Source organism: Mytilus galloprovincialis, chromosome 11 (assembly GCF_965363235.1).
Source record: "Mytilus galloprovincialis chromosome 11, xbMytGall1.hap1.1, whole genome shotgun sequence".
In the NCBI taxonomy this organism is placed as follows: domain Eukaryota; kingdom Metazoa; phylum Mollusca; class Bivalvia; order Mytilida; family Mytilidae; genus Mytilus; species Mytilus galloprovincialis.
This window is the reverse complement of record NC_134848.1, coordinates 20,221,811-20,232,812: the sequence shown is the minus strand read 5'-3', so window position 1 is coordinate 20,232,812 and position 11,002 is coordinate 20,221,811. Positions and strand designations below refer to the sequence as shown.

General features: G+C 29.0%; 1 long non-coding RNA gene across 1 annotated transcript; it reads left to right on the top strand.

The window, feature by feature from the left end:
• The first annotated feature begins 1,847 nt into the window (after positions 1-1,847).
• LOC143051840 (uncharacterized) lies at positions 1,848-7,805 on the top strand. Its single transcript, XR_012970917.1, has 4 exons — positions 1,848-1,976; positions 3,358-3,445; positions 4,142-4,188; positions 7,703-7,805. It is a non-coding gene; the product is annotated as an uncharacterized LOC143051840 (long non-coding RNA).
• The last annotated feature ends 3,197 nt before the right edge of the window (positions 7,806-11,002 follow it).

The following is an 11,002-nucleotide window of genomic DNA, read 5'->3' as shown; positions in this document are numbered from 1 at the left end:
AAACATTAATATTCAAATATAAAACTAAACTTTCTCATTGCGTATTTGTGTACCTTGTTATTCGACAGGTTTAATACTATAATGCGGCCTTGGATTATTATGTTGTGTGTTATTTATCCAGTAAAGGTTTGTTTAGATATTATGATTTTAAACAGCATTCATTAGAATAAAAATTATTATAGAAATTAATGAATGCGGTTCTTAAATTTGATATATGCATTTTTGTGCTTCCTTGTAACATATGTTCTTTTGTTTTTAAATTAATTAAGATAATAACACAATGTTAAATGCTGTACAACTAGTTTTGACATTTTTACCTATCATGTCTGTTTGTTTTGTTCACGCATCGTTGTCATCATAATGGAATTTGATGCGACTGTCATACAAGTGAGAGGTTTCGCTAGCTATATGACCAGGTTCAATCCAACACTAGTGGAAACATTTATACATCAACACGTTCGTGTAGAGTTCAGATTGCAAATTAGTGTATATGTGATTATTTTAAGTTGCATGCATTATTTTATACCATATTTATTTATAAAATTTACAGAGAAAACGTAATTACAATTATGGCATTGACATTTGTTTTATTAATTACGTAACATTGAAATAGAGAATGTTTATTTAGGTTGTTTATATAAGAACATTTTACTTCATTAAGTAATGTGGGGGAATCATAACTTTTTATGTGGAACTCTAGGGATTTTAAAAAGTGGGACAATGGATTATAAACTGTTTATATATGCATGTTTGGCTATATTTCACTGTACTTTTTAACAGATATTTGGGGTCTGTAATGTGTACGCTATATGAGAGTTTCGTCTACAAAACACTCGTAAGTGACGTTCGATTCAAAATGTCATAAAATAAAATAAATTTAGATGTTGAATGCGTTTAGATGAAAATGAAATGTCTATAAAATAAGCTGTATGATTGTAAATATCTTCAAAAAAAATATCTGGTTACAAAATTGAAATGCAAACATAGTGTGGTGTCACTTAAAGGAACAAATATATACAAAAGTGTCCTTAAAAAATCCGAGAACCTGTAGGTTTTTTTAAATAAGCTGAAGAGAATGTTTGTTTCGATAAACAAAACTTAAATTCCTCTTTCAAGAGTTATACTTGTCTATACGAGTTTTAAGCTAGAGACATGTTCGAGTTGATTTTGTCAAATGTGTATGATAATTTACTAAAACTTATAGTCGCAGAGTACCGTGACAAAGCCTGGTGTCTGTCATGCTTTCAAGAGTTGTAAAGACAATGAAGCATTGCCATCAACTTCTTTTTGCACCGGATCTGGGAAAGACGCAGAATGTTTAGGCAAGTACAACAGCTCTTACTCAACCAAACCTGATATCAATGTGAAATAAATGTGATGTTGGGTAAATATCAATGAAATAGCTACTCTACAACACGTATAACCAAAACAAATCGAAAGAGCGCAACAAAACAAGTTTTCACAGAAAACACAAGAAAAATTGTATCAACCAAGAAAATTAAAGGAAATGAGCAAAAAAACTAACCAAAGCAATAAGGTTTATATAACAGTTTCTTACCTCAATTTTAGTGCAATGCCTTCAACACGGAACAAGCACTGCAAATTCACGATTGAAACACATTGTATACATGATATCTAAAGTTAAACAGATTCAATCAGGTGTTAAAAATACCGAAACAAGTGTACCAAACTATCATTAAAATTGATAAACAAATTAATGTTAAGTTGTTCGCCTCAACTTATGAAAATTAATGTTCACATTTAAATGCAAATGTTTCAAGAACAACGCTTGTTCATAAATACATGTGAGTCTCTCATCAAATTAACATTTTAAACATTGCACTTTTATTATGATAAACCTCTACAATGCTCTATTTACACTATAAAATCATCGTCTATACATAACCTCTTTCACAGGAAGTGAGAAATGTTGTCCTTCCGAATGTGGACGCTGGATTTGCAGAGAACCGATTCAGGTAAGTGGTTGTAAAAGTTTATTTACAAATTCCTAATTTCAGTTTTTGTAATCAACTCATTTGATTTTGTCATTTAAACATCCTCGATTTGCGCTAGAAAACCTACACACTCAAATAAAACTTTATATCAGATAGAACAGTTAAAAACAATGACTTACGCTTTTTACAAATGATATTCCCTATTCATTGTATGTGCTAAGTTTTGAATGTCAGTAAAATCAGAAAAGATACTGCATTTGATGTGTAAATGTGTAATTGCTGTTGCTGTTGATTTTGATCTTTTCGTACTTATTTAGTTTTGTTAATGCGCCATTTAAAGGCTTTGAAACATGTGTCATGCGAACGGAAAGCTTTTTAATTACAATGAGTATTTGTATAATTTACTCAACGTTATTAGAGACATAGATATAATGTGAGGGTACCCACATTGTATCTACTTTGGCAGTTTTGTCACCTTCGTTTATTCATGATTCAGACAAGAGTTTCTATTCTTTGTTTACTTTGTAGATGTATCATTATTCGTTATATGGTTCCACGAATTTGATTTTTAATTCAAATTAAATCATACAAAATCGGTTGGAACAGACCTTGAAACGATCTATTACTCTGTAATGCGGATTCCCTAAATTGATTCCATGCTTACATTCACAAACTTAAAATAGTTACCAAAAGTACCAGGATTATAATTTTATACGCCAGACGCGCGTTTCGTCTACATAAGACTCATCAGTGACGCTCAGATCAAAATAGTTAAAAAGCCAAATCAATACAAAGTTGAAGAGCATTGAGGATCCAAAATTCCAAAAAGTTGTGCCAAATACAGCTAAGGTAATCTACTCCTGGGGTAAGAAAATCCTTAGTTTTTCGAAAAATTTAAGGTTTTGTAGACAGAAAATTTATAAAAATGACCATATAATTGATATTCATGTCAACACCGAAGTGCTGACTGAAAAAATCGACACAGAAAACTAAAGACTAAGCACCACGAACCCTACTAATAACTGGGGGTAATCTCAGGTGCTCCGGAAGGGTAAAAGACTGACCAATGTTCGGCATATTTTCAACATGTATATGCCCTGAATAGTTTAAACTTAATATACTAAAATTCTATACTACCATTACCTCCATATTTGGACCTCCTCAGAAATAAAATTTAGGCTCTACCATGTTTTTCTATACTGGTTAAATTCCCAAGTGATGTCTCTATGAGATGAAACACAAAGATCATAAATGTGAAACAGTACGTTTACCAATAAACATATCTATGACTATTATATATCTCCCCAATAGTGGCGTGGTTTGAGAAACAGCTGTATTTACAAAGTATAACATAAAGAGAGATTAAATAGCTAATAAAACAAATGTGATATATACGTTTCAGGAACCAAGATCAGCTTGTCGTAAGCCACCCTCCTCAAACTGTTCTCACCACACCTCAGTGTGTAATTCTGATATGCAATGTGCTTATGGTAAGTAGCTAATGTACTTTTACATGCAACACGTCAGAATAAAACATGTTTTGTTTGATTGGAGAAACTAGTCTGTTGTTACAGTAGTACTGTTATTCTCTATGCATTTCATGCTGTCTTACAATCGATTGTCATATTAGTCTCTTCTACTTTCGCAAGAATATAGAAGAGCGCAAAGTTCTTTATATTTTTATCCACACAGGCGACAATCGTTCAAAGGATGAAGTAATAATGGTCATAAAAATACAACTTATGTTTTAAGTGATTAAAGGTATGAAGCCATAAAAGTGTGATCAAAATGCATAATAAGAAAACATAGAAGGGGGAAAAACATGAATAAAAATCTTCAGATCACTTCACACTAAACACTTAGGTACCGATTATTTGTGTTAGGGGAAAATTTAGGGGAGCACGATAATTTTTCTTCTAATATCTTTTAAATATTCACAAAATACACAATACTTTGTCCTTTCCGTTTCTACAATTTCAGAAACTATTTTTACAGAGATTTTAAATGAAGCAATTTGTTTATGATAATAATCTCCACCTTTCAAAAAATTTAATTAAAAATTCCTGTTATCAAAAGTTGTTACTTCCTTTAAATTTACAAGCTGAGAAACGACAATAAGTTCTGACCTAATATGTCGTTGATTTCAAATTATTCATGTGTTTAAAACATTATTTACTTTCTTTCAGGTTTAATATGTTGTGATATTGCTTGCAGAGCAGACTGTAGTCTTCCAGTAAGTATTATCCTCTTATCCTCAAAACACGTCACTTTTCCCTATATTTTAAATTAGACCTTTGATACTTAATTATTTTCATAATTCGTGTTTTAGTGTCCTTATTTAAGTTTTTCAAGTTATTGTATATCCTTATTTGATTTGCCACTTTGTTGCATGACATTTAATTTAAGTTACGTTCGAATTTTATAATATACAAGTGCAACATACATGTTAATAACATAACACTCAGATATAATAGAATCCATGATTAACCAAAGTGGAACTGACTTTGAACTGAATTGAGAAAAGAGAAAAGAAATCTTTACTGGACTTTTGAAAGAACTTATCTAAGCAAGATACATGTACATCATTTTTGAGAATTCCAAGGATACACATCTTTCTATACGTCAATTGCGCTTAATTTATAAGGAATATTAGTATAATATTTTATCAGTTTGAGTGATGCTGATTATTAGTTTTACATATTTGATTTAGTTTTACATATGGGATTTAGTTTTACATATTTGATTTAGTTTTACATATGGGATTTAGTTTTACATATTTGATTTAGTTTTACATATGGGATTTAGTTTTACATATTGGATTTAGTTTTACATATGGGATTTAGTTTTACATATGGGATTTAGTTTTACATCTGGGATTTAGTTTTACATATTTGATTTAGTTTTACATATGGGATTTAGTTTTATATATGGGATTTAGTTATATATATTGGATTGAGTTTTACATATGGGATTCAGTTTTACATATTGGATTTAGTTTTACATATGGGATTTAGTTTTACATATGGGATTTAGTTATATATATTGGATTTAGTTTTACATATGGGATTTAGTTTTACATATGGGATTTAGTTTTACATATTGGATTGAGTTTTACATATTGGATTTAGTTTTACATATGGATTCAGTTTTACATATTGGATTTAGTTATATATATTGGATTTAGTTTTACATATGGGATTTAGTTTTACATATGGGATTTAGTTTTACATATTTGATTTAGTTTTACATCTGGGATTTAGTTTTACATATTTGATTTAGTTTTACATATGGGATTTAGTTTTACATATTGGATTTAGTTTTACATATGGGATTTAGTTTTACATATGGGATTTAGTTTTACATCTGGGATTTAGTTTTACATATTTGATTTAGTTTTACATATGGGATTTAGTTTTACATATTTGATTTAGTTTTACATATGGGATTTAGATTTACATATTTGATTTAATTTTACATATGGGATTTAGTTTTACATCTGGGATTTAGTTTTACATATTTGATTTAGTTTTACATATGGGATTTAGTTTTACATATGGGATTTAGTTATATATATTGGATTGAGTTTTACATATGGGATTCAGTTTTACATATTGGATTTAGTTTTACATATGGGATTTAGTTTTACATATGGGATTTAGTTATATATATTGGATTTAGTTTTACATATGGGATTTAGTTTTACATATGGGATTTAGTTTTACATATTGGATTGAGTTTTACATATTGGATTTAGTTTTACATATGGATTCAGTTTTACATATTGGATTTAGTTATATATATTGGATTTAGTTTTACATATGGGATTTAGTTTTACATATGGGATTTAGTTTTACATATTTGATTTAGTTTTACATATTGGATTGAGTTTTACATATGGGATTTAGTTTTACATATGGGATTTAGTTATATATATTGGATTTAGTTTTACATATGGGATTTAGTTTTACATATGGGATTTAGTTTTACATATTGGATTGAGTTTTACATATTGGATTTAGTTTTACATATGGATTCAGTTTTACATATGGGATTTAGTTATATATATTGGATTTAGTTTTACATATGGGATTTAGTTTTACATATGGGATTTAGTTTTACATATTGGATTGAGTTTTACATATTGGATTTAGTTTTACATATGGATTCAGTTTTACATATTGGATTTAGTTATATATATGGGATTTAGTTTTACATATGGGATTTAGTTTTACATATTGAATTTAGTTTTACATATGGAATTTAGCTTTACATATCGGATTTAGTTTAACATTGGGATTTTGTTTAACATATGGGAATTAGTTTTACATATTGGATTTACTTTTACATATTGGATTTAGTTTTACATATTGGATTTAGTTTTACATATGGGAATTAGTTTTACATATTGGATTTAATTTTACATATTGGATTTAGTTTTACATATGAGAATTAGTTTTACATATGGGATTTAGTTTTACATATTGGATTTAGTTTTACATATGGGAATTAGTTTTACATATTGGATTTAGTTTTACATATTGGATTTAGTTTTACATATTGGATTTCATTTGACATATGGGATTTAGTTTTACATATGGGAATTAGTTTTACATATTGGATTTAATTTTACATATTGGATTTACTTTTACATATTGGATTTAGTTTTACATATGGAATTTAGTTTTACATTTGGGATTTAGTTTTACATATGGGATTTAGTTTTACATATGGGAATTAGTTTTACATATTGGATTTAATTTTACATATGGGAAATAGTTTTACATATGGGATTTAGTTTTACGTATGGGATTTAGTTGTACATATGGGATTTAGTTTTACATATTGGATTTAGTTTTTACATTTTGGATTTAGTTTTACATATGGGAATTAGTTTTACATATTGGGTTTAATTTTACATATGGGATTTAGTTTTACAAATGGGATTTAGTTTTACATATTGGATTTAGTTTTATAGTTTTACATTTGGGATTTAGTTTTACATATGGGAATTAGTTTTACATATTGGATTTAATTTTACATATGGGATCTAGTTTTACATATGGGATTTAGTTTTACGTATGGGATTTAGTTGTACATATGGGAATTAGTTTTACATATGGGATTTAGTTTTACATATGGGATTTAGTTTTACATATGGGATTTAGTTTTACATATGGGAATTAGTTTTACATATTGGATTTAATTTTACATATTGGATTTAGTTTTACATATGGGAATTAGTTTAACATATGGGATTTAGTTTTACATATTGGATTTAGTTTTACATATGGGAATTAGTTTTACATATTGGATTTAATTTTACATATGGGAAATAGTTTTACATATGGGATTTAGTTTTACGTATGGGATTTAGTTGTACATATGGGATTTAGTTTAAATATGTGAATTAGTTTTACATATGGGATTTAGTTTTACATATTGGATTTAGTTTTACATATTGAATTTAGTTTTACATATGGGATTTAGTTTTACATATGAGAATTAGTTTTACATATGGGATTTAGTTTTACATATTGGATTTAGTTTTACATATTGGATTTAGTTTAATTGGATTTAGTTTAACATATGGGATTTAGTTTTATCATAAACATAAACCTTACATACAACGTTAATATGTGTTGTATAGGTTTCTTGTCTGAAAGCTACCGACTTATTTTTCATTTTGTCGTTTTTAAATCATACTATTGTATATCCTATTATATATTTTTGTTTTCTCAATTTTTCAGACATACCTAGACAGAATGGCCTCCAGATGGTCTGGAAGAGGGTAGTGTTTGATATAAGTTATTGTCTGGTTCTATTCTAAATAATAAATTTGAACAAATAAACAAGCTGTTTGCTTTCAAATATATTTTTGTCGAATGTTAAACTCTTTCAAAACATAAACAAAAGAGTAAAAAGTAAATTCACAAAAATACTGAACTACGATAAAATTCAAACCGGAGAGTCGCCAATCAAATGACAAAATCAATGTCAAAAGCTCAAACACATTAAATGAACAGATAACAGCTGTCATATTCCTTACTCGGTAAAAAAAAAGTATTTCATAGAAGCGCATTTTGTTCTATAAATTCAAATGAAAGTGAGCGTCAATGAATTAGCAGCACAACAATGTCATGCCATCTTTTCTCTCCATACATCATTCACATTGGTGAACTTTAATTTTGTACAGAATATCCGTACCATTATTTTCAGCATCAAAAGTCAACAATCAATCAATCAATCGAGAGGTTTAAACAATATAAGGTGTCAGTGAAAGCGCTTAATCTCCTGAAGTGTAATGCACATTTTAAACCGGAAGCACGATGAAAACCCTATTAAAAATGAAATTATGCATGTTATGTCAATATTGCATTGAAGGGTTTTAAGCGTAATACTAAGCTAAATAAAGGCAAAAGTAGTATACTTCTAACCGAAATTCACTATTCGGTTGAGAGAAAAAAAAATCCGGGTTACAAAATTTAACCGAGGGAACCACACTAAAAACAAGAGGAAAACAACGAAACAACAGAAACACTGGAGTGCAACATAGAACAAACGAACATGCAACACACACAGAGACGAACTGCTGTAGTTTCGTCTATTTTCGTGGTTACCAATTTTCGTGGATAAAGGCAATCTTTTATGTTCGTGGATGTTTAATTTGTGGTTTTGACGTGGTATGCATACAAACCTTTATACAATTTGTCATTCGGTGAACATTTAATTTCGGTTTATCCACTAAATCCAGGGAAATGGGTCTCAAACGAATAATGGTGAATCCATAGTATAAGATGACAACTGACATTATCTTGACTAGGATCAGGACATATTAAGACAAAAGCAGTTTAATTCAATGTTATACATACATGTAGTACACAAGTAAAGTGATAATTGACGCAATCATAATTCAAGGTCCGGATAGTGATGTCATCATTTACTAGTTACTCTGGTGTATCTAATAATCAGCCTGGTATCTTTGATAATTATTCTTTTTATCTAATTTTCTCTATCCTTTAATTTTTTGTCCAGTCATACTGTGCTGTTTATTTTTTAACCCATACGAATCCCTATTGACTATATAAGTATACGTGTCCCTACTTTTTATTATAACATTATTATTGATGATGGTGAACGTGTTACTCTACATGTAAATTTTAAGACGTATAAAATATTTATATGTCATTGATTTTAATGCATTAAAAGCTTAAAGTACAAAATATTGTAAACATGGGTTTACTTAGTGACATTTCTTACAGTAGAGTTAACTTTGTACTTATAATTACACACTGTAACCTTTTTCTTGCGTTTGATTTATTTCTCAGATGAAATATTGTTATTCATGTTTATCAAAACAATATAAATTAATTAATTATAAATTTATAATTATAGAACACATAACAACAAGAATAAGTGCCTGTGTTACTATCATAGTATAATGTTAATACTCTTTTTGTTTATTACTGAATTGTTTATAAAATTTTATCAGCCTTTATACCGCACAATTCACATCACATGCATTAAGTAGATTATTTGGAGTACAGCATGTATTTTGTTGTAAATGAAATGCCAAGGAATGATAATTTCATGTTAAAGCATGTTTATTTTCCTGCTACATCTTTCAATCATTAGTGTAACAGTACAATACCGAGTGATGAAGTATTGCTATGTAATTGTTTTACGCTTCGTTCTCAAACCAGCCACCTGAAATGTGATTTGACCTAATTCACAGTTATTATAAAGCACGTTATTATTTCTTGAAGATCTCAACAGCTAGATTTCTACTTGGATTGCATGAATAAACAAAAGTTTTACCATCTCGTTACCCCTACTTCGACCGCCCATATAGATCAGTAAATTATGTTTCCTTATTTCAGACGACCCGTGTCATACAAATTATATTGGTACTTTGGCATTTTCTAAAGCAATACAATGATACATCCCAAACAACGGTGCAGCTCAAACAGCCAACGTTGTATTTCGTTGACCCTCGGAATAATGAAAGTCATTTCCGGTGCACATGTAAGTTTCATGTTTTTTATGATAAATATTTTGTTGTTGACTATTGGTATTTTTTTTCGTTTCACTGATTGGTCAAATTGTTGTCAGTTTGTCTTCAAATTTATTTTGTGATTGTCCATTTTATATCTTCTACCACTTTTGCAACGGTCTCGAAGAAATTCAAGTTTCATAACCATCCGTGAAGGTTCAAAAATTGATCGTGTAAAAAATATTATCCCGTTCTGTATGTAAATGTTAATTTTATTTTATCATCACTCTATTGGATACCTAAACTACAGAAATGTCGTTTCAAACAACGATATATTGCTAGGTCTTTCAGGTGATATACAAAACCTTTTCCTTTAATAGGTCAACTTTATCAGCTACAGTTTTTGTGAAACTACATATTCTAGAGGTGTCGTGAATCAAATGGGGATACCAAAAAATATCAAATATATTTTAGAATGCATACAATATAATACTCTTTCATTTTGCAATAGTATTAACACATTTGACTTTCTACACTTTACACATGCATTCCTCATACCAAACTAAAAAACAAATTGAAAGAGTTAGTCCTGCTTTGTTTCACAAAGTAAAATGGCCAACATAGATATAAGTCTTTTGTCTTGGGGAAGGATTAATACTTGTAAAAAATAATTTCCAACATTTTGGCACATAAAATATATTCATGAATATTGAGCACAATACTTATTTAATCGTTTATTTAACGTAACAGTCATATTTTTCTCTTTAAACACTGTGGTCAGTTTTGGTAATGGTCTTTTGTGATTTTAGTAGTGTGCAAGTAAGTCATAATTTCTTTTCATTTGCATTTATTTTTAATTTTTGTTAGTTTGTTTTAATGAATAAGAAATACATTTTTATTGTTAAATCTTTCATTGCGTTTAACAACTGTATGAATATGGTCATGTGAGCGGCATACATATTTACATGTCATGTGAGCTGCATACATTTTGTCATTTCTTATGAGCGGGATGCATATTGACATGTCTTGTGAGCGGGATGCATATTGTCATGTCTTG